This window comes from Anomaloglossus baeobatrachus, chromosome 5, assembly GCF_048569485.1.
Source record: "Anomaloglossus baeobatrachus isolate aAnoBae1 chromosome 5, aAnoBae1.hap1, whole genome shotgun sequence".
In the NCBI taxonomy this organism is placed as follows: Eukaryota; Metazoa; Chordata; class Amphibia; order Anura; family Aromobatidae; genus Anomaloglossus; species Anomaloglossus baeobatrachus.
This window is the reverse complement of record NC_134357.1, coordinates 587,686,174-587,711,572: the sequence shown is the minus strand read 5'-3', so window position 1 is coordinate 587,711,572 and position 25,399 is coordinate 587,686,174. Positions and strand designations below refer to the sequence as shown.

At 43.7% G+C, this 25,399-nt stretch overlaps 1 pseudogene; it reads right to left on the bottom strand.

Moving 5' to 3' along the window:
• LOC142313163 (uncharacterized) overlaps positions 1-25,399 on the bottom strand; it is a 176,968-nt pseudogene that overhangs the window by 105,585 nt on the left and 45,984 nt on the right.

Sequence of the window (25,399 nt, the reverse complement as noted above, 5' to 3'; positions counted from 1 at the left end):
TCCTTGTAATAGTCTAGTTGCCCGCCTTTGAACTGACTCTAACTTCTGAATGTCCTTTTTAAAATGTGGAGCCCAAAACTGGATCCCGTATTCCAGATGTGGCCTTACAAGTGATTTATAGAGGGGTAACAATACGTTGGGATCACGGGATCTAATCTCTCTTTTTATACACCCTAAAATCTTGTTTGCTTTAGCAGCTGCTGCCTGACATTGATGCTGCTGCTCAGCTTATTTGTAATGAGAATACCCAAGTCCTTCTCCTGTTCTGTAGTCCCGAGTTTACTTCCATTTAATGTATACGCAGCTATAGGATTACTCCGTCCTCGGTGCATTACTTTACATTTATCAACATTAAATCTCATTTGCCAAGTATGTGCCCATTCTGACATCTTATCCAGATCTTTTTGTAATATTATACTATCCAGGTCAGTTTTTAATATCCTACATAGTTTGGTGTCATCGGCAAAGACTGACACTGTACTATCAATCCCATCCACAAGGTCATTAATAAAGAGAGTAAAAAGAATCGGTCCAAGCACAGATCCCTCCGGCACCCCACTGCTGACTATAGCCCATTTAGAGAATGTACCATTTATGACTACTCTTTGTTTCCTATCTTTTAGCCAATTCCTTACCCAGTTGCATATTGTGTCCCCTAGTCCTTGCTTCTGGAGCTTTAGTATAAGGCTATTATGTGGTACAGTATCAAATGCCTTTGCAAAGTCCAAATAAATCACATCAGCTGCATTACCAATATCCAGGTTTGAACTTACCCCCTCATAGAACCCCAACAGGTTGGTTAGACACGACTTATCTTTCATGAATCCATGCTGTTTGTCAGTTATCATATTATTTTCTGCAATATATTTTTGCATGTCATCCCTTAAAATGCCCTCAAAAACTTTGCATACTACTGATGTCAGGCTTACTGGACGGTAGTTGCCTGGATCTACCCTCTTACCTTTCTTAAATATCGGTACCACATCAGCAATCCTCCAATCCTGAGGCACCAACCCTGTTACAAGTGAGTCTAAAAAGATGAGATACAGCGGTCTGTCGATTACGGAGCTCAATTCCCTCAATATTCGTGGATGAATGCCATCTGGCCCTGGGGATTTGTCAATGTTTAATTTACTCAGACGTAGGCGTACTTCATCTTGTGTTAAATTAATTATATCGGGTGGTGGACTTTGATTTTTCACTTGTTGAATGATCCCTGGTACAGTCAGTTCCTTGGTGAATACAGATGAGAAATGCCTATTTAATATCTCAGTCTTTTGTTTGTCCTTTATAACTAACTTGTTATTATATTTTAAGGGGCCGATACTATCCTTTGTTTTCCTTTTGGCATTAATGTATTTATAAAAGATTTTGGGATTTATTTTAATGTCATTGGCGATTTTTGTTTCAGTAGCTAATTTTGCTTGTTTGATTTCTTTTTTACATTTCCTATTGATATCTTTATACTCCTGCAATGCTATTTCTGTATTCTCAGCCTTTAAGATTTTAAATGCCCTTTGTTTTTGTTTTATTATACTTTGTACAGTCTTATTTATCCATAGTGGTTTCTTTTTATTTCTGGACATTTTATTACCAGAGGGTATACGTTTTTTACAGGACTCTAGTAGTATATCCTTAAACTTACCCCATTTATGTTCGGTATCCCCAGTTTCCATGACTTTGTCCCAATCTACACATTTAAGCTCTTCCCTTAATTTGTTGAAATCAGCTTTCCTAAAATTCCAGGTTTTAGCATTCCCCCTTTGAAATGTTCTATTGAATATTATGTTGAAGCTTACCATATTATGATCGCTGGTTCCCAAGTGCTCCCGGACCTGTAGATCTGAAATTGTATCCGGTCTATTTGACAGGACCAGATCTAGCAGATTATCTCCCCTGGTCGGTTCACCTACCATCTGAGAGAGGAAATGGTCTTGAATGGTAGATAAGAACTTACAGCTTTTAGCAGAACCAGAAGATTCTATGTCCCACTGAATGTCTGGATAGTTGAAATCCCCCATAATAAGAACCCGATTATTATTATTAGCTGCCTTTTCAATTTGTTCCAGCATTTCACCCTCTATTTGTTCAGGTATGTTAGGAGGCTTATAGCAAACTCCAATTAGCATTTTTCCATTATTCCCCTCCCCATGTACATTTACCCATACTGACTCTACATTGTTGCTGTTCCCCTCAATGTCATCATACAACACAGGTTTTAGGTTAGATTTGATAATATACACACCCCACCACCTTTTTGGCCTTTCCTGTCCTTCCTAAATGTACTATAACCCTGTATGTTTGTCACCCAGTCATGGCTTTCATCCAGCCAGGTTTCCGTAATGCCCACCACATCATAATCCATGGTTGACATAAGAGTCTCCAATTCATTCATTTTGTTTGCAAGACTTCTTGCATTTGCCAGTAGACATTTAATCCTATTAACACCTTTATTACTCCTAGCCTCCCTACGTTCCTTGCATGTCCCATCCCCCCCTAATCCTTCATTGACCCCTACCGTCTCCCTGTCTCTATCTGCTCTATCTATCCCCTTTTTTGCTCCACTACCCTCCCTCCCCCCCGATCCTAGTTTAAAAGCTCCTCCATCCGTCTGAGCAATTTGTGTACTTCAGGCCACGTTCCAACCAAACTGTATCCGAACTCACTCAATACATCTGCATTGGGCAAGGGGGCGACCATCTACTCGGCACGTGACCAAATGGATGTAAATCACATACTTGGAGTCGAGCGCTTGCTGCACCCGGCACCAGATAATCCTCACAGCGCGTACGATGTGAGGATTCACAAGTAAAGATGAGTGAACCTTCGGAGGTTCGGTTCGGCAGGTACACAGCGCTGCTCACTTCAGTGGTTTAAACTCGTAACGCACTCTAGCTTCCAACCGGAACTTTGTTTTTTTGGTAGTCGGTGTGACGGGGTCCTTCTCCCATATCACACAATCAACAGAGCGAGAGATCAGTGACAATCCAAAGAACATTTATTCCAAGCAAATCAGAGCGTCCATAAAATAATCCACCACAGAGAGGGTAAAGTAGTCCAGAAACACAAATATAGTCCAATAAGCGATAAATGTCCCAGAAGGTTAATCATAATCCCCCAGCAGTCCTTTTCCAGGGAAATCGGGGTGTCTCAGTCTCTCTGGGGTGTCAGCCTCTCCTCAGAGGATCAATCTTGCGTCTTCTCTCTTTGTGAGTCTCACCCAGAATCACTAATTTTCCAGATTTTTGTTTGGTTTTTTTTTAAACTCGTTTTATTGAAGGTTAAGTATAACATAGAATCACCAATCAATATAGCGATTAGTTCATGAAGGATAAAATTTGAACATTAGAAGGTACATAAGTATTCAATCACAGGTTGTATCCAAAACTTGTAATACCAAATAGTAATAATATTAATAATAATAATAATATATTCAAATAATAATAATATTATCAAATGCTGGGAACCGTGTTACACTACCTGCTTGAAAACCGATACATTCTATAAGAGTCCACCGTCCGAGTAATCATTATGACAGAAAAGGAACTTTAAGACGAAAAGTCATGTAAGTTTGAAGCCAGGGAACTGGGCGAACTCATCCATCAGCCCCAGATTTTCTCAAATTTATTTAAAGAACCCCTGTTCTTGAATACAAATTGCTCTAGAGGGATTATGGCATTCACAAGGGCAATCCAAGAAGCTCTGGATGGGGGTCTAGGATTCATCCGATTTAGTATTATGCCCTTACGAGCCAAGAAAAGGGCTTTCTTTAGTAGCATATTCTCAGATTGGGACCAGGAGTTAATCTTCAATACACCAAACAAACACAGGATCGGGCTCATAGGGACCACTTTCTCCAGCACAGCTGCGAGCATTGATGCAACTTCTGTCCAATAGGAGTAGACAGCACGACATTCCCATATCATATGCCAAAAGTCTGCACCGCTTCTCCCACACCTCGGGCAAGAGTCTGCAACTGTGCTATTCATTTTATTTAGTCTTACCGGAGTAATATAGCTCTGATGGATAATATATAGCTGAATGAGTCTATTGTTAATTGCAGGAGAAACTAAGGGCGGCTTTGCACGTTGCGATTTTGCACGTGCGATGTCGGTGGGGTCAAATCGAAAGTGACGCACATCCGGCGCCGCAGTCGATATCGCAACGTGTAAATCCTTTTTGATACGATGAACGAGCGCAAAAGCGTCGTTATCGTATCATCGCTGCAGCCTCCGACATTTCCATAATGCCGGTGCAGCGACAGGTACGATGTTGTTCCTCGTTCCTGCGGCAGCGCACATCGCTGTGTGTGAAGCCGCAGGAGCGAGGAACTTCAACTTACCTGCCGCCGGCTGCAATGAGAAGGACGGAGGTGGGCAGGATGTTTACATCCTGCTCATCTCCGCCCCTCCGCTTCAATTGGCCGCCTGCCGTGTGACGTCACTGTGACGCAGCACGACCCACCCCCTAAGCAAGGAGGCGGGTCGCCGGCCAGAGGGACGTCGCACGGCAGGTATGTGCGTGTAAAGCTGCCGTAGCGATAATAATCGCTACGGCAGCTTTCACTAGATATTGCACGTGCGACGGGGGCGGGACTAGCGCTGCAGCATCGGTAACACATTGTTACCGATGTTGCAACGTGCAAAGCCCGCCTAAGGTGTGGGATTCAATAATGTCATCCCAAACTATATCATCTAACTCAGGGATTTTAGTTTTCCACTTCCCCAAGACGGGAAGAGGATTGTTCATGGCCTTGGCCCGGATGAGTATAATTTAGAAATTAGACCCCCAGGGCCCTGTGATGTAATAATTCCGATTATCGGGAATGATGAAAATCTAACCCCACGACCAGAAAATTGAGCCCGGAAAGCATGTCTGACCTGGAGGTACTTGAACTCATGAGAATCCGGCAGATCAAACTCAGTCTGCAGTTGCGCAAAGGGACGGAGCTCATTATCTCGGACTATTGAACTCAGGGAGACTATTGCTCGGTTCCTCCATTCCGCAAAGCCCGGCAATCCACAAAAATGCGGGAGGTCCAAATTGCCCCATAAAGGGGTCTCAATGGGCACATCCTGAAAACCAAAGGTGGACCTAGCTTCCTTCCAAATCTTGGCCCCCAGTTTGTGAATTGGGAGAATTCGGCCCTCAGGGGCTCGTTTGTGATCAAATAGTAGGGGCCATAGAAGTTCCGTCCCCGTGAAATCCGCCAAGAATCCCTCCGGGGAGCTACCTGCCCGAGGTAATGTCCAGTATCCCAGATATTTCAACTGTCCAACTAAATAATATATGTATAGGTCCGGAAGGTCCATGACCCCAGATCTTTAGGTCTTTGCAATTTAGCTAGCTGGATTTTTGATCTAGAGGAACCCCAGACAAAAGAAATCATTAAGGATTCCATGGAGCGGAAAAAGGACCGGGGAATCTGTACGAAGATATGCTGGGTAATATAAAGACACTTCAGTTGTACTATCATTTTAAGGAGGTTAATCCTTCCCGCTACTGAGAGGGGAAGCTGACTCCACCTATTAAATTTTCCCCGAAGTATGTTAGGAGAGGCGCAACATTTCTAGCAATCATTTCTGCTGGACTTTTCGTTAATATAATCCACAGGTATTTAAACTGGTCAACGGTATTCTACATAAGTATGTGTCCACCGATTCATTTCTACACTGAGATAGAAAAAGGAGATATGATTTTGACCAATTTATCACTAGGCCCGAGAATTCCCCGAACTGATCAATGAGTTCCACAGCTCTAGGAGGAGTCCGGCTTGGAGGCAAAAAGCAGCAGGTCGTCCGCATACAGTGACAGACATTCCTGTCCCCCGCTATACCTTACTCCCTCATACAATGGGTCCGCCCGACTACCCACTGCCAACGGTTCCATGGCTAAAGCAAATAAGAGGGGAGACAAGGGGCACCCCTGTCTAGTTCCCCTCCCCAGGGTAAAGGTCTCAGACACCCCGCCAACCACCTGGATGTTGGCCGTCGGCGCCCTGCATATAATTTAGACCCAACGAATGAAATTATTACCGAATCCAAAGGCCCGCAGTACCTCCAGCAGATAGGGCCACTCAATGGAATCGAAGGCTTTAGCCGCATCCAGAGACCAGAGCCCAGTCCTCGTCCAGTTTTGCACCCTCCTGCAAGATCACCTGTGCCCTCCTCAGATTGTCCGAAGTGCTCCTACCTGGGATGAATCCAGACTGATCCCTATGTATTATGGAGTAGATCACTTTATTGAGTCTAGTTACCAGGATTCTCGTAAGTATTTTGTAATCAGAATTTAATAAAGAGACTGGTCTGTAAGAGCCGCAGTCCAGGGGGTCCTTATCCGGCTTCAATAATAAAACAATGGTGGCCTCATAGAAGGAGTCGGGCAGCCTACCCATCCGGAACGAGGCCCCAATCGTCTCCATGAGAGCTGAAGCAATCTCCCCCTGGTATTTAGTATATATCTCAATTGGGAGTCCGTCAGGACAAGACGCCCTACCCTTATTAAGGGCCCCCATCGCTTCCACCAGCTCCTCCAGGCCAATGTCCTCATCCAGAGCTAGTCTCTGGTCCGAATTCAATTTGGGAAACCTAAGGTCTCGAAGATAGTCAGAGATCTCCTCTCTGGAGAAAGTCAGTCTGGACTCATACAGGCGCTTATAAAAGGAAGAGAACACTTCCAAAATGTCATTGACGGAAGTGACAATCTCCCCACCAGAAGCTCTGATCCGGAGGACCGCAGGTGAGCTACTGGACTGATGCACCAGGAATGCCAATAGGCTGCTAGATTGGTTTCCCTGCTCAAAGTATCTCTGGTTCGTGAAGAAGACATGTCTTTTGGCCTTATCCTGCAAGAATAGAAGATATTGCCTCCCTACTTGTAGCCAGCGGGATCTATTTTCTTCAGTCGGGTTAGATGTAAATCTGTGTTCCAATAATTTATTTTGAGCAGCTAGGTCCTGCTCTTCCCTGGCCGCTTGTTTCTTTGTATATGAAATGGAGGATTAGCAACAGCCCCTAAGGTATGCCTTGAGAGCATCCCAATAGGCTGAGTAATTTTCCTCAATAGAATTCATCTCAGTGTATGTTTTAATCTGGTTAGGGATCCTATCATTGGCTCCAAAGAGTGACAGCCACCAGGGGTTAATCTTCCGAGATAATCTATGTGACGTGCATCCCTCCCATCGGACACTCACAAATACTGGGGAATGGTCTGAAACAGATCTAGGTAAATGGCATACCAATTGTATATAAGAACAGACCCTCTCATTCCCACATATGTAGTCAATCCTGGAAAGGGAGTGTTTCCTGGGGGTGTAGCAGGTATATTCCCTCAAGACTGGATTCTGAAGACGCCACATATCACACCACCCCACCTCCTTGAGAAATGCACTCAGTCTGGTTTGTATCGTTTGAGGGATAGAGGCCTGTTGGGTACTAAATTTATCTAACCCGGGGTTATTGATTAAATTAAAATCCCCCATGCAGAATACCAGTGCCTGAGGGTATTGAAGTGAGGTGCCCATCGTAGGAGGATTATAAATGGCTAAGATCACCACCATTGATCCGTCTATGTGGGCTTGAATGAACACATATTTACCCTCAGGGTCTTTTACAACCTTACCCGGGTCCCAACGTAGTGATCTATGAACCAATACCGATACCCCTCTGGAGAAGGAGGAGTGAGTGAAATGAGCCGACCATTGGACCCATGGTTTTTTAAGAAATCTAACTGTTTCAGATAGCAGATGGGTCTCCTGTAAGCATAGCATACAATCAGAGATTTGGAAGATTTGATGTGTGAGAATACTGCCGCCCTTTTCCTGGCCGTGCCCAGTCCCCTGACGTTCCATGTCCTTAAACTTATAACCATTAGTGAATATTACCTGTGAAACTGGATAAAGTATGTCAAGTACTCAACCTGCAGTTTAACGTGGGTAAACGTACCCCTAAACACTAAACACTCGGCTGCCCAACGCGGACAACAAGGAAAAACTTAGTACTGTGACCAGAAGAAATGTTCCCTAGAAACGTCTAGGGTCAACTAACGTGGCTAGTTGTTGTACTTGGTACGGGGGAGTCCTTAATCAAGGACCTGAGCCACTCCTACAGTCCAACTTATTACAACCATCAATTATCCTAAATGAATGATATATATATAGTTATAGAGATGGTGGGAAAGGGGGATTCTGGAAAGAAGGAGGGAACCAGAAGAGAGAGAAAGGGGAAGGAAGAGAGAAGGAAAGAAAAGATAAGAGAAGGGGGGAAAGGGGGGAATAGAGGGGGGTAAAGAAGAGGAGTAGAACGAGGGGCAGGGGAAAGAAGTAGAAGGTTGGGGGGGAAGGAGAAGTGAGATATCAGAATGTGTCTCAGCGGCATAGGGGGATGTGAATTGGGAAAGATAGGGGGATGGTTGAGGATAGGGGTATAGGGGGAAGGGAAGGAGTAAGGTAGGCTGGGGGGTGAAAGTGGAAGCAAGAGGGAAAAGGAAAAGGAGGATTAGGGGCCAGGGATTTGGGTAAAGGGTGTGCAGTAATTGGATTAGATAATAGGGGAATTAAGAGGAGGAGAATATTGGAATATTAGCTGAGAAAGGGGGGACGGGGAAGGAAGGAAGGGCAGAAAGGAAGAGGTAGAGGTTCGCAATAGGACATATATAGCAATAACATACGGTAACCATAACCTTAATAAAGATCTATAGTGAATAGCAATATTAGCCTTAACTGCGATGCAAAATGTGATCATCCAAAAATGAGAATCCAGTCCATCCAATGACTTGAATAATTATTTCGAGTCCTCCGTGCCCCGCAACCAAGCAACGCAATAGCCATCGGGCCAGAGTCTCCTCCAGAGGGTGAGGCTCCAGGCCCTCGGGTCAGGAGCAAGGATCTCTGTATCACAGGTGACTCAGTTTGTTTTCCGGCATAGGATGCTGCGGTAATCCAACTTAAGAGCGTTGCAAGCTGGACGCAGTATTGACCCATAAAGCATTGCAGGGATCGGGTCCACAACAGCGTTTCCTACCCATCAAATAAGGCAGTGGGAATCCATATTCGGGGAGCCGTGAGCAAATCACAACAGTGGCCCCAAACATGTCGCCCTGAAAACGGGCTTGCAACAGCGCTGTCTTTCTTGCGATCCAAGAAATGGAATTTCAAAGCACAGGGGACACAAACAACGCAATAGCGACCTTGAGCATATCGCATAAGATCCGGATCCACATTCTCGTTGTCATCCCGGAGAACTGAAATTTCGGAGTTGCGGGTCAGAGGTGTCGCAAGTTAGACTCAGTAGCGACCCCCAAGACATCGCAAGAACCCGGCCCGCTTCAGCGTTTCCTCCCCAGCTTCAGCGAGTTGATCCAATCCTCCGCTTCCACAGGAGAGGTGAAAAACATGGAGCGATCCTGATGAACCACTCTGAGGCGAGCAGGGAAAATCATGGAGTAGGTAATCTGATGCTCCCTGAGGAGCTTCTTCACTTGGATGAAAGATGCTCTTGTTTTCTGAAGGGACGCAGAAAAGTCGGGGAATATCAATATAGTTGCGTTGTTGTGCGTTATCGGTCCCTTGCGTCTCGCAGCACTCAGGATCGCATCTCTATCCCTGCTGCTTAGCAGCCTAGCTAGGAGAGGCCTCGGTTGCGCCCCTGGGGGAGGAGGTTTAGCTGGAACCCGATGGGCTCTTTCTATGGCATAGGCCGCAGATAGCGTTGCATCTGGGAAGGTTTCTGTAAGCCAAGATTCCATGAACTTACATGGGTCGCTTCCTTCCATTCTCGCCGGCATCCCCAGGATTCTCACATTGTTGCGACGTAGGCAGTTTTCTAGGTCGTCCGCCCTCTGCGCCCAGTTGTTTGCCACTTGCTCCAGGGACGTTAGCCTACCGGGCGTCGCTCTTGCGTCGTCCTCCAGCGTGGAGATCCTCTGCTCCATCTCCTTGACACGCTCACGGAGGTTTTGCAGATCCAGTCTGAGAAGGCCCACATCAATTTTCACCTCCTCAATCTTGCCTGTTAACGACACCTTAGAGTCCTGGATTGCCGCGAGGAGACGTGCTGAGACCTGTTGTAAGGTCAGTTCCTGCACCCCCTCGGGTTCCGCATCATCCTCCTCCTCCGTCTCGCTGGCTTCCCGCGCTGCCTGCTTGCCGGCGCCATCTTGCTGGGGGTCACGAGCAAACGTTTTTAGCTTCTCGGCCGCCGCTGCGCTGCGTCCCCTACTCATGTCTCAGATCAGGATGATCACCGCACCGGGGGGAATCTGATGATGTATTTCGGTTACCGATTACGGCAGGATTAATTGCAATATCAGGCGTTGGACTGCGGAGCTGCTTTCAGATGCGACCGCTCATGCTGCCCGCTGGCCACGCCCCCCCTAATTTTCCAGGTTAGCAGAGAGTTTAGATGGATTCCAGGCCCCCTCCCCCACACCTAGGGACAGAAGTGCTTCAAGAAGCTATAACCCTGCAGATAGGATGAACAATACATCGAATAGACAGACCACTAAGCCCAAAACATGAACCCACACAAAATGGTACATGACCTACAATATCCCACCATCACAGTCGTTTTCCGAACATCGAACCTCAGGTTCGCTCATTTCTAGTCACAAGACTGCAGTCACACACAGCGACTGGAAACTTGGAGCCTAAGGCCAGACAACCCCTTTAAGGTTAATATTGGGGGCTTAATCTATGTACAAATTTTTCTTTATATTCCCTATAAGCTACAGTTAGGTCCAGAAATATTTGGACAGTGACACAATTTTCGCGAGTTGGGCTCTGCATGCCACCACATTGGATTTGAAATGAAACCTCTACAACAGAATTCAAGTGCAGATTGTAACGTTTAATTTGAAGGTTTGAACAAAAATATCTGATAAGAAATGTGTACAATTCCTACAATTTCTTACAAACACTCCACATTTTAGGAGGTCAAAAGTAATTGGACAAATAAACCAAACCCAAACAAAATATTTTTATTTTCAATATTTTGTTGCGAATCCTTTGGAGGCAATCACTGCCTTAAGTCTGGAACCCATGGACATCACCAAACGCTGGGTTTCCTCCTTCTTAATGCTTTGCCAGGCCTTTACAGCCGCAGCCTTCAGGTCTTGCTTGTTTGTGGGTCTTTCCGTCTTAAGTCTCGATTTGAGCAAGTGAAATGCATGCTCAATTGGGTTAAGATCTGGTGATTGACTTGGCCATTGCAGAATGTTCCACTTTTTTGCACTCATGAACTCCTGGGTAGCTTTGGCTGTATGCTTGGGGTCATTGTCCATCTGTACTATGAAGCGCCGTCCGATCAACTTTGCGGCATTTGGTTGAATCTGGGCTGAAAGTATATCCCTGTACACTTCAGAATTCATCCGGCTACTCTTGTCTGCTGTTATGTCATCAATAAACACAAGTGACCCAGTGCCATTGAAAGCCATGCATGCCCATGCCATCACGTTGCCTCCACCATGTTTTACAGAGGATGTGGTGTGCCTTGGATCATGTGCCGTTCCCTTTCTTCTCCAAACTTTTTTCTTCCCATCATTCTGGTACAGGTTGATCTTGGTCTCATCTGTCCATAGAATACTTTTCCAGAACTGAGCTGGCTTCATGAGGTGTTTTTCAGCAAATTTAACTCTGGCCTGTCTATTTATGGAATTGATGAATGGTTTGCATCTAGATGTGAACCCTTTGTATTTACTTTCATGGAGTCTTCTCTTTACTGTTGACTTAGAGACAGATACACCTACTTCACTGAGAGTGTTCTGGACTTCAGTTGATGTTGTGAACGGGTTCTTCTTCACCAAAGAAAGTATGCAGCGATCATCCACCACTGCTGTCATCCGTGGACGCCCAGGCCTTTTTGAGTTCCCAAGCTCACCAGTCAATTCCTTTTTTCTCAGAATGTACCCGACTGTTGATTTTGCTACTCCAAGCATGTCTGCTATCTCTCTGATGGATTTTTTCTTTTTTTTCAGCCTCAGGATGTTCTGCTTCACCTCAATTGAGAGTTCCTTAGACCGCATGTTGTCTGGTCACAGCAGCAGCTTCCAAATGCAAAACCACACACCTGTAATCAACCCCAGACCTTTTAACTACTTCATTGATTACAGGTTAACGAGGGAGACGCCTTCAGAGTTAATTGCAGCCCTTAGAGTCCCTTGTCCAATTACTTTTGGTCCCTTGAAAAAGAGGAGGCTATGCATTACAGAGCTATGATTCCTAAACCCTTTCTCCGATTTGGATGTGAAAACTCTCATATTGCAGCTGGGAGTGTGCACTTTCAGCCCATATTATATATAGAATTGTATTTCTGAACATGTTTTTGTAAACAGCTAAAATAACAAAACTTGTGTCACTGTCCAAATATTTCTGGCACTGACTGTACGCAGGCGCAGATTCCCTGCTGCATTATTTGAAAAGCGTAACGCCGACGGAGCATCTCACCCGCAGCACCGCTCTGCTCCGCACAGCCGCCCCCACCGCAGCCGGTCACACAGCAGCCGGCCGCGGGTGAGATGCTCTGTTGACATTGCGCTCTTCAAATAATGCCGCCGGGAGTCGGCGCATGCGCAGTTGGAGCTCTTGAATTGGCATTGACCCGAGAGCTCAATCTGCGCAGTCGCAGATTCCCGGCGGCATTATTTGAAGAGCGCAATGCCGACAGAGCATCTCACGCGCGGCACCACTCTGCTCCGCACAGCCCCCACCGCAGCCAGCACAGCCGGCCACACCACAGCCAGCATTGCCCGATTCAAGCACCCCCCGCCTCCTGTTATCCCGCTTCACATCTGCTGTCGCCCCCCCTATGGTAAGACACCACCGGAGTATAAGACGGACCCCTTTTTTATCTCTATATTTGGGGTGCGTCTTATAAAACGAACTGTACAAAAGGGCAAATAACTTTTTTTTTACAGCACTGTACATTTAAGTTCTTAACCAACATTTAATGTTCTAACTTGCCTTTCCGATCTCATCAATGACGGGTGACATTTTTTTCATTTTTATTTCATTTACATTTATAAGTAACATAAGCTTTATACCGACCTCCTTAATTATTTAAGCCAATGTGATTTCTGCATAAAACATTACAAACATTGTTGACTCGAAAATATTTTTGTTGTGTGACGTTTTTAGTCTTTATTTTACAGTAAAGAATTAGAACATGTACATGCAAAAATGAGAACACAACCTCCATAATGACGGATCAATGTCAAAACTTACGAGGACGGGTTGTTATAGTAATTTTAATCTTTGGTATTCATTATTATATCTAGTGATTTTGCTTATATATGTATATATTTATTTATATATGTATGTTTTCTTGGTGTGAAGCAGTATAGTAGATAACTTCCCTTATCTGATGTCCATGAAAGTTTCTAATGTGACACACATTTGTGGAGTACATGACTTGTTTGAAGCAATATCCTTGAAGTATCTACTACGCTGTTTCCCTCACTATAACACCTACTCCAAAAATAAGCCCTAGCAGGAGTTTCTCTGAGACCCCAGCAGTTGTAGTCCGAGGTTAAGATTGTTTAAGGACCTTTGATCACTTAACAGTCATGTGACCATGATGTAATCAAAGGTCTCCAAATTGCAGGAGTCTAAAATAACTCAAGAGGAGACAGAATGACATTATGGAGAAGGGAGATCAAACTGGGCAATTTCACAGGGCCCCCATTTTCCTAGAAGCCCCAGCGTTTATATTCTGATGATAAGACTGCTTAAGGACCTTTGTGACATCAAGTCATGTGACCAAAGGTCTCTTAATTGCAGGAGTCTAAAAGAACTCAACGGGAGACCGACTGACATTAGAAAGCAGGTAGAGCAAACTGGGCGATTTCACAGGGCCCCCATTCTCCTAGAGGCCCCAGCGTTTATATCCTGATGATAAGACTGCTTAAGGACCTTTGTGACATTACGTCATGTGACCAAAGGTCTCTTAATTGCAGGAGTCTAAAAGAACTCAACGGGAGGCAGACAGTCATTAGAAAGAAGGTAGAGCAAACTGGGCGATTTCACAGGGCCCCCATTCTCCTAGAGGCCCCAGCGTTTATATCCTGATGATAAGACTGCTTAAGGACCTTTGTGACATTACGTTATGTGACCAAAGGTCTCTTAATTGCAGAAATCTAAAACTGAAGAGCAGAGTTATGTTGATGTTCCAGAATTTAATATGACTATTGGAATAAATGTTGATTTTTTTTTTTGTTCAAAAATCAATGTAAAAAAAAAATAAGACATCCCCTGAAAGTAAGCCCTAGCCCATCTTTCGGAGCAAAAAAATATAAGACCCTGTCTTATTTTTGGGGAAACATGGTAATTGTTATAAAAGCAGATGTAAACCAGGAAGTGCAGATCTCCTGAGAGGTGAATAGCGCGGTCTTCTCGTATACAAAAAATAAACCTGGTCTTTGGTCATCCATTGATGGATGAAAATTCTCCTGACACTGTTCGAAGCTCAGGTGTAAAGGAAAAACCTCATGCTTAAAAATTATTGTTTGTCGGCACATGTAATAAGTCGTTACCACCACATCACAGTAGTGGAAAGGATTCGTCTTTGTGCGTGGGCATGAGAAAAGACATGCCTATTAAATTACAATGTGTCACCATTGGCTGTTTTTCACCCTCAAGTGGTAGAATCTTGGTCTGATCTTAAGGTGTAATACATGCTTTTATGAACGATTAGCGAATTTTCCACCGAACCCAACAGCGATCTTTCGAGCGAACATTTGCTTGTATAATAATGAGCTTACGACGTGATAAATATCCGTTTATCAATTGGTATTGTTAAAAAATGTTTTCCTGTCTAATAGGGTCTTTAGAGTAATTGATAGAAAGGGGTATATTTGTTAACCAAATTGACCCAGTGGGATAATGGTAGAGGGTCAGTACATTTACATACCATTATAACTTCTTTTCTGGTAGACAATATGTCACGAGTTGACAGAAAAGGAAGTGTCATTGGCAGGGAGCCCCTAAGCTAGCCTTCAGACTAAGCCTACCTTAAGGCTTTCCCTCAACCCAGAGGTACGCTTAAAGGTAGTGAGGTCTGGGCCTCTAACATCTCCCTATCTCCAGTCCTTTTCCCTGATGGAAGCCCCCCCCCACAACCCGCCACCTGGGGAGAGGGGCAAGAACAGAATTAAGCAACGCCACCGACAAAAACTGACAAGGGAAGCAAGAAACACTCACGCGCACCTAAGATCAACACCAGGGAACTACAAAAAGGTGTACAGGGAGGGGTAAATAAGGAAAGGAAAATGTAACAAGACAGGCTATTATTACACACCCAAAAAGCATACAGCAGCAGGGACAGACACGTCCTCTCTGCTCCAGGCCTCACTCCAGACTGATCTGAATAACCGGCAGCAAGGGTTTTTATCCAGACCAGAAGTGGTACTCAGCAAAAACACCTGGGCAGAGTTTGTGAGCTTGCAGTTAGCAAGGAGAACCCAAGAAGTTAGGATGAATCACAACTTACTCAGCTTCAGACGCACCCTAAAAACACATCTTTTTAGGGCGGCCTATCACACTCCCTAATCAAATCTAATTCACATAGTCCCTCTACAACGTCTCACAACATAACCCCACGTCAAACTCCATGGCACCCAAATGTATCTCAAGGTTCTGGCCAATTGGTCCAGGAAGCCATTATCTAACCCCCATTTCCTTGATATGGCTGGATTGTCATTGTAAATAAGCACTTGTACCTTGTCCCCCCCATCTCATTGTAGATTGTAAGCTCTCACGAGCAGGGTTGTCTTTTTTCCCTCTAAATATTGTATTTTCTATAACTGTTACTTGTTTGCATATGATCCTCCTGAATTGTAAAGCGCTGCGGAATATGTTGGCACTATAGAAATAAAGATTATTATTATTATTATTATTATTAGCACTGACATTAACCCTGCAACTGCCAGAGGAAAAACGCAATGTATATTGTCTCAGATGAAAAACGAGAGTCCACCCTGTCACTAATCTCAGGAAGATAACAGAGAGTAGTAGAGATGGGTTTCTAAGCCGCGCCAATAACCGACAGATCTTGGAAGTTTAGGATTAATGTTACTTTATTTCATGCACAGGTCAACGCGTTTCAGGAGACTCAGTTCCCTTCCTCAGGACAGACTGGCAAAGAACATCAAATCTCAGAGATGAGTGACTTTCACAACCCCTATTGGTGAGTAGGACTACTTTTTTCCTAACCCTGCACATATTGGGGTAAGACCCTATTGCGCTTCTATTTCCACAGTTTCTCTCAAGTAATCTCAAAAAGAGAAGACCGTGACACAAAAGAGGAGCCTTTTATATGAAACCTGGACAATATCACCCAAGGTCCATAGAAGACACACTTGTGGAGAGAGAACCCTTGGGAACTCAAAGTAATTGTGCATAAAGACCATTCTCGACCAGAATGGGGAAAATGTAAGATATGCCCATAAAGCATATATGAAAGTTCCTTGTAATGCTCTTGTCGTAAACATAGATTTGAGTCAGAGACTCTCATTCTTTGCAGTTTGGGTGTGGTATACTTTATGGGAACAACTCTAGAGCTTACCTCCAAGGGCAGGAAAGGATCCTCTACTTCCCCCTAAACTCTAACCTCACGATCAGGCAGTGTCTCTCTCAACTTGAGCAGAGGACTTTCGAAAGGTTTAGTAGTAAACGTATATAGCAGACTATGTATACTGTACATGATAAAGTTTTAGACAGATCAGCTGAAATTAGTAACAACTCCAACTTAGTGTGCCGTAATTGCACTTGGTGCTAGTCAAACTGTACACCAAACGCATATCTGAGCCGGAGAAACTGAAATAAAGTAGAATTAGGCCGGTTATGCTGATATTTCAAGATATCAAAAATAGGGAAATATTAGGATTTAAGATGTTGGACCAAACACTTGAGACCCTTCCTTGCCCAAACTCGTGAGCAGTGTTATACAGTAGATGAGATAAATGGAGATTACAGCACAGGGGAGATTTCAGTGGCTACTACCCATAACTGAGCTAATATTTTGAGGAGCAAAAGTTTAGGGCAACAAAGAATTTTGTATCTAGAAATGAAGTTTCGTAAGCAGTCGTAGAAACCCAGCGGGAGATTTTTTTTTATCTTCAATTAGAGCTGGGTTTTGGTTACAACACTTTCAGCATATGGTACATTAAAGTGGCTTCTGCTACGTGTGAATTTTTTTATGCTTATTAAGACTTGATCTCTCAGCAAAACATTTCCCACATTCTGAACAGGAGAATGGCTTCACCCCTGTGTGAACCCACTGATGTCTAACAAGACATGATTTCTGGGTAAAACATTTTCCACATTCTGAGCATGAAAATGGTTTCTCTTCTGTGTGAATTCTCTGATGTCTATGAAGAATCGCTTTCTCGCTAAAACATTTCCCACATTCTTCACAAGAAAATGGCTTCACCCCAGTGTGACTTTTCTTATGTTTAGTGAGACTTTTTTCATGAAAAAAACATTTTCCACATTCCAAACATGGAAATGGCTTTATTCCCATGTGAATATTTTGATGTCTAATTAGAGATGATTTATCGATAAAAAGCATCCCACATTCTGAACATGAATATGGCTTCACCCCTGAGTGAACCAACTGATGTCTAAGAAGATTTGCTTTATTAGTAAAAGATTTCCCACATTCTGAACACAAAAATGGCTTTGCTCCTGTGTGAACTATCTGATGTGCTGTGAGACCCCATTTTTTTTTAAAACATTTTCCACATTCTAAACATGAAAATGGCTTTGCCCCTGTATGACTTATCTGATGTCTCAAAAGAGCAGATTTATCTATACAACATTTCCCACATTCTTCACAGAAATTTGGCTTCTCCCCTGTGTGACTTCTTTGATGTATAATAAGATCTGATTTCCAGTTAAAACATTTTCCACATTCTGAACATGAATGAGACTTCTCTGCGTGAGGACTTTGATCTATGACACCTCTACTGTGAAGTTGTTTTTTCTTAACATCTTGTGATAAATCAGAAGATCGGACCTGTTTAGAAGGATCAGATGATAGATCTTTTCTATGGCGGTTTATAGTTGGAATTATCGCATGCTCTTCACATATATATTGGGTGATACCACGATCTGCTGTAATCCAATGTCCCTCTGAGCTCCTGGGACAGTTATCTGCCAAGAATAAAACCTATTTTATTATTTTTCAATAATAACACCTAAAATTTATACTGACATAAATGTCATAAAAGATCTATAAGCATACAAATGTAGATCATAGACTAACAACTATTTCAATACAAGCACCATATACACCGTATACCGTACTTTTTTGCAGTTTCTTTTTTTGTTACTAAGCCACCATCTTTGTTGGCTCATGTTTCAGTGTTGCCTTCCATCAGTTTTTTTCTGGTTAAATTCTCAGTGGAAATTTGTAAAGAGTGTAAACAAAGCTGGGATCGGAAACAAAAAAAAAGGACAAGTGTTTTATACGTTACCTACATTTATAACTTACTCTTTGACTTTTGATAAAACACTAAATTTATGCCAAAGTTCAATGAATGCTAAGGATTTTCTATTCTAATGATATATTTTTTTAATAAACTGAGCTGCGGCACCACGCGTCTCCTGTGTTTCCGGAGAGATCACACACGTAGAGTGAGTAGTACCAAATTGAACAATATACGGTCTAAATGAGCATAGTGAAGCTCATTCAGAAAGCAGTGATCCATAGTGATGAGGGTACGCACTTGGCACTGCTCAATACTGGATCAATCATCAGGGTGCTAAAGACGCTTAGTACACGATGGAGTATCATGTGCATGCTCAACATGCTTCATTCTCGGCCTTTCATTTTTCTGGAAGTGGAGGTTAGAGAGATCTCATCCCCGGAAAAAATCTCTAACTTCCCATTGACTTCCATTGTACTCGTAACTTGAGTCAAGCCCCTCCAAGCATCCGACCTGCTCAATTCCAGTACCGAGCACTTGAACATGTTAGTGCTCATTCATCACTAGTGATCCATACTTGAAGGCTTCCATACTGATAAAAGGGATAAGGTTTAATCCAGCTCCTCTACTTCATTGTCATTGAACCATTTCTTCTCCAATCTCGACGTATGCTTCAGGTCGTTGTCCTACTGGAACACTGTCGCCCGTTTCATACCCATAGTAGTCAAGTGTAGGAAGTAACTTGTCTTGTAGGAACCTCACATATAGCTCAGCATTGAGATCTCCATCGATCCTAGTCAAGTATCCAACACCTGGCTGTGAAACACCCCCATATCATCAGGCTTCATCCAACGAACTTAACAGTTCCTTCAATTTCTTGATCCGTTAGTCCCTTTTTCTCTAGTTTCTTCTAGACCCATTTGCACTGTATTGACTTTCATTTTATCGCACCAAATCACCCGTTTCCAATCTTCTTCTGTTCAATTTTCGCACTATTTTGTCATCTCCAGCTATCGCTTTTTATGACTATGTTGAAGTCGAGGCTTCTTCACTTTTTTCGGGCCACCATTCCAGACTTGTGTAACGTGTGTCGCTCGGTGCTTGCATGGACGTCTGTGATCTCACTATTATGAAGCAGACGAGCCGCTTCCACTGCCGGGTTTGTTGCTTCAGAACTGATAGACTTTGTGATAAGCCAACTTATTGACTCCAATATTTTTGCCTGCACGTCACCTCTTGGCTTTTGAATGGATGGATGGACTACATTTCGTATTCTTCCATCTGTCATGGTCTCACATGATGCAGTTTGGCAATTTTCTTGGCCGAGAGAGATCGCTATCGAAGAGCTGGATGACGCTGTTTCTCTTGACTGCTCCTTGATTTGAACCAGCGACCTTTCACTTGGAGATAAACCTAATAACACACTGAGCTATTACAATGTGAGAACAGGTTGTGATTTGTAGTATACAGGAAGAAAAAGATTTTTCCACCACCAGGAGCGAAACAGTAACAATGCAGTGACACGACAAGAATCTGCATAACTAATCATATGGTAAATAGCTGCGAGTCACATTTATGCATGAGATAGCCCAGATGATTGTGTATAAAATGAAGGTTGTCTCAGGCACAAAGCTGTAGAGGATGGTGAGAAATGGAGCCTGAAATATACAACTTCAAACATTGTATCCTTTTGCTTGTCTGTATATTCTCATCAGAATTTGTCCATTTAGAGACCACTACTCACCTGGGCGGTTATCTGTAGGAATCTCCTCATTACACCACTCATCTCCCGTCACATATGTCCCTGTAGTATTAATTAAGATCAGCTCTTCCCCCTGAAACAAAAATTGTAAAAGTCACAGACAGATGAAGAAGTTCCATCTATGATCAGCTCTAATCCTGCCATCTCCACCGCTCTCATTACACAAGTATAACACATATAATACTGGAGGATAAAACAAGACTGAGCACAAGACCTTCACAGCCGTCTACACATCATAGGGAGATTTCATGGCACCTTCTCTCCATCTACCTGATGATCCTGAGGAACATCGGGATCTTCTTGTTTACAGTCCTGTGGGAGAAGAGGACGGGGACATCTCTCTGGTGTTGTCCTCTTACTAGATAGAACTGGAAGAAACACATCCTGAGGAACATCGGGATCTTCTTGTTTACAGTCCTGTGGGAGAAGAGGACGGGGACATCTCTCTGGTGTTGTCCTTTTACTGGATAGACCTGGAGGAGACACATACAGGGACTGAATTCATTCCTTACATACAGATAAATATAGGCCGTGTGTATTTAGTCCTGTCTATTACCTGGTGATGTGAGGGGCTGGTGAGCCTCCATCATGACGTCCTTGTACAGATCTTTGTGTCCTTCTAAATACTCCCACTCCTCCATGGAGAAATAGACGGTGACGTCCTGACACCTTATAGGAACCTGACACATACAATGATACCATCACCCCCAATCCCTTCATAGCGTTACTGTATAATGTCCCAGCATTCCCAGCAGTGTCACCTCTCCAGTCAGCAGCTCAATCATCTTGTAGGTGAGTTCCAGGATCTTCTGGTCATTGATGTCCTCATGTATCAGGGGGTGAGGTAGAGGCCCCGTGATTGGGCTCAGGGGTCTTCCCCATCCCTCAGACACAGGGGCCTGACAGCGCTCACTAGAGGTCTTCTTCACTACTGTGTAATCCTGGTTATGGAGAGACACAGTAATAAATCTCACTCCAGACATTTCCAGAGTCCTCACCTCTCTAGTTCTGTCCATCTGTTATTCCCATAGATAAGAATGATGTAATGTGACGTCATCAGAATCTCTCACCTCTCCAGTAAGCCGGAAGAGGATCTCTAGGGTGAGGTGTAATATCCTCTCCGCCATCTTGTCCCTGTCCATATCCATCCTTCAAGGATCAGGAAAATTATATAGGTCAATTACTAGTATCCAATATTGTAGTAACCTATATAGGAAGAGGATGAGCCAGTGTAAAATCAGGCAAAATACCATGTAAAAAATAAAATGACTAGAATTGGGAACAGCAGCTGAAGTTACAAGGACTTGCCATTCTTCGAGCTATCGTGCAGAAGTGAGATGTATAAATTTTGAGAACTGAATGTTTGCACTTGAAACTGTGAAGGCCTAGGCTATGAATCATTTATCCAGTATGATATTCTATTATAATAAGATTAATCTGTATTTTGAATGTTTTATGTATTGCTTTCTATATATACCTGACTGAAATGTTGCAAGGATTGTATATGTAAACAAACTATGCTTAGGGCTAAGTAATGAGTTTGTAGTCTCATAAATAAGTAAACTGACATTCTTCAATAGAACAGGTTCTTTCAAAACCAGTTAGACTCATGATTAGCAATATTCTTGAGTAGACTTTCGTCTGTTCCCAGACACACCCGAATGACTTAAAGGAATGTTGTTTTACAGGACTGTCCAAAAAGCTGTATAAAATGTTATGCTTTGTGAATACACGGGCAGAAGGCCTCCACTTCTCCCAAATAGAGACACGTTTCTCTGTGTGGTCATTTTCCTGATTCATATACATCTGCGCGGTTCTGATTTGAAATCCAACTCTGTGACCCTGAGAGAGACCCGGAGGTCTCCAACAACAGTTTGGCGCCCATAAAGAGCACCCCGATACCAGGACACCCCGATACTTTGGACGTCACGGACCAGGATCTCCCTCCGTTCCAACAGGCCTGATCAACCTACAACCCCGGTACGTGTTACATACTGTGTATTCACTGCCGACAAGGTTGTTCTTGGAAAGGAGGGGGTGACAGGCCTTGTGTCCCCATCGGAGTTAAAGGTAACCAATAGTGACTCGGTGGTGGTGCCCGCTGGGGGCCCAGTAGCTCGAATCCTACCCTGTGGTGTGGATTTTAATTGTCAAAAGGGATCTGGAGGATGGATAGTAGGGGGTAAGACGGCAGCAGTTGGCTATAGCTGGTTAGACTGACCCGATCCGTAGTTTGAGGATGCGGGGGGGGGGGGGATACCCGTGATCGAAGATAGGGATTAGGACAATAAATTCGTACAGCTGACCAAGTCCGGAGGGCGGGACATTCTTGTATGTGACATTTTTGTACGTCCTCCTCCTTTCATGGGACACCTTTGTTTTTACTTAGCTGAGGGAGCTAGAGTAAGGGTGGAAGGCCCCCGTGCCGGCTGGACTGTAGCGTGCACCATATAATCTTGAATTAGTGTAATCCAACTGCCGCCAAGACAGCAACAATGCTTAGGTGGACAAAAAGAAAGTTGAAAAGTCGGAAGGTTCGCAGAATGTTATAGAATTAGTGACAGACAGAGAGGAAAAGAAAGTTGTGTGCCATGCCTTAGAGACTTTTAAGGTGTTAGGTATGCCTCAGTTCGGACGGCTACAGCTGTCACAATGGAACGCGGCGCTGAAGGGAAAGTAAGGAAAGTAGAAAGAAAGGATTATGGGAAGATGCACAGGTGTTTGGTAAAGTAGCGCAGATGTTGCAGTCAGAAGGATATGTTGAAATAGAAGAAGAAGGTGCAGGAGACAGGGGTGTATGTTAACCCGGCTAATTCAAATTTACATCATGCTGGGGAAGTGGCCCGGCAAATGGTTTTACAAGGTGGTCAGACGATTCAGGAAGAATTAGAGGAATATGTTGGATCCCTACAGAAACAAGTGATTCAGCAAGGTACTGAGTGTGAGACGCAGGGAGCCAGCTGACTGAGGAAGGTCTGTGGATAAAGGGCGGTAAGCTTTCTCTGCCATGAGCGTTCTACTCAATGGCCCAGGTAACCCATGAACACATGTGACAACGATCATTATAAGTGTGGTGGTGGACAAGATATGGGCGGCACCAGTGCTCAGTACCCAGGTGGCCAGACACACCAAGTCTTGTAAGACCTTTGCTTAATACAAGGTAAAGAAACTAAAAAGACCTCGTAGAAACACCCCCCTCATCCGCTCTACTGCTCCGATGATTGCAGATTAGTCATATACATCTACCATGAGTAGGTTTATGTGAGTTTGTGAGTGTTGTGTAAATTTCTTTCCAGGTGTGGTCAGAGGCATTCCAGTACAGAAAGCGACGTTATTGCTGAAAAGCACATGAAGGTGGTATGTAAAATTATTGAATGTTCTCAGTGAGAGGAACATTCAATAGCACAACAGTGGTGGTATGTAAAAAATGGGTTTACAGAAGTAAAAAAAGTGTATATTTTATAAAAAGGTGGAAACTGGCAAGTCGTGAACCAAATGTATGTTTTGTTTTCTTTTCGTAATAAACAGGTCTATTTGTAAGATATTTTTTGGTTTATCACAGGCATGTACAATTTTTTATATGATTGACTAAATAGTGTGATAAACAGGTGTATTCTCCAATTCCAGATTTTAAATCAGTGTCAGGAGCACGTGGTCTTCAGTCAGGGGACTGATTGATCCTAAAAGGACAAGCGAGAATGAGCCATCCAGCCACAGAAATGTCAATAAGCTCGACGGCAGGGCAACATGGATTCACACGTCGCATTGCAGAAGGGTCGACCGACCGAAGCTACACTGAGCGTCTTTCTTGTATTTATCCTTTTTAAAAGACCTGTACAGTGTCAGACCATCATTGCCAAAACAGGTAGAAGAGAGGACTTAGAGAGCTTTGAGACATTGGAAAGTCCAACTACAAAGGGTGAGGACTCGTCTAGGAGTCCTTAGTCTCAAACCGGTGAAGAAAACCCTTTCCCCTCTCCGCCCATGCCTGAACTTTCAGTCAGGCAGGTTTTCCGAACAGATCTCTTTTCCTCTCTTCCTAAGGGAACACAGTACCCTTAGTATTCGGAAATGGCAGAAATAAGTCTTTAGGGGGATGGCACCGTAAGAAATGAGTAACCTGAAATACTTAATTCAGCCATTTCACAGACCCAGATACGTAGTTTACTTGATGTAGCCTAATATCCATATTTATGAATGCTTTTCTTTTCTACTAACACATATATAAATATATTCGTTGATTTTCCTTAACACAAAATGCCAGCAGTTAACCCTCTAATCCCGGGAAAAGTTTTGGGAGAGCCCATCCCACCAGGCTGATGTCTCCCCGGCTTAGTCTGCTGAGCACTGGCAGTGACACGCGAGTTAATGTCTTGCCTCAGAAACCAATGGGCGTGAAACAACTGAAGCAGAGAGCGGCTGCCATTTTACCCATTATCTCAGAAGGCTTCTCTGAGTTAGCGCCTCAAACTGTTCACATGAAGCCTCATTACATGTTGGCTTTTTATCAAGAGCAGATCACCAAGGTTCACGAGTCGGCCCTGGATGGATTAGCACCGACCAAGTATTTTCCTTCTCATTTAACATCTGAAAAAGAACCACAGACAATCTGTAGCAGATTTTTTTTTAGGTTATGTGCTGACCTCAAGATAAGATCTAGACTCGAACTTCCTTGGTCAGGACAAAGTGCCCTAATGAAAGAAATAATGCTAATCCTAATAGCCCCTGTAAATCATGGAGTTACCCTTGAGCAGATAAGAACAAGTACCCAAGGTAGAACCAGAACCCGTAGAGCTGTGTCAAACAATGACCTATTGGAAGACCCCCATGTATATATTGATGTAATTGGAGTCCCAAGGGGGGTCCCAGATGAGTATAAGGCCAGGGATGAAGTAGAAGCAGGATTTAAGTCCTTATTTCCCATTATTACTGTGAATAAAAATGTTGCATGGATCAATTATCTCTATTATAATCAACAGAGATTTTTTAATTACTCCAGGAACCCCTTAACTAGGTTAGCTACTCAGTTGGGTCAGACTACTCTGCTGGCCAACCAGAACCGGATGGCTCTGGATATGCTATTAGCAGAAAAAGGAGGTGTCTGTGCAATGATAGGAGAGGCCTGTTGTACTTATGTCCCAGATGAAACAGGCCGAAATGGTAAGGCCACCCAGGCCCGAAACAATTAAATTCCCTATCTAATGAATTGAAAGAAAATTC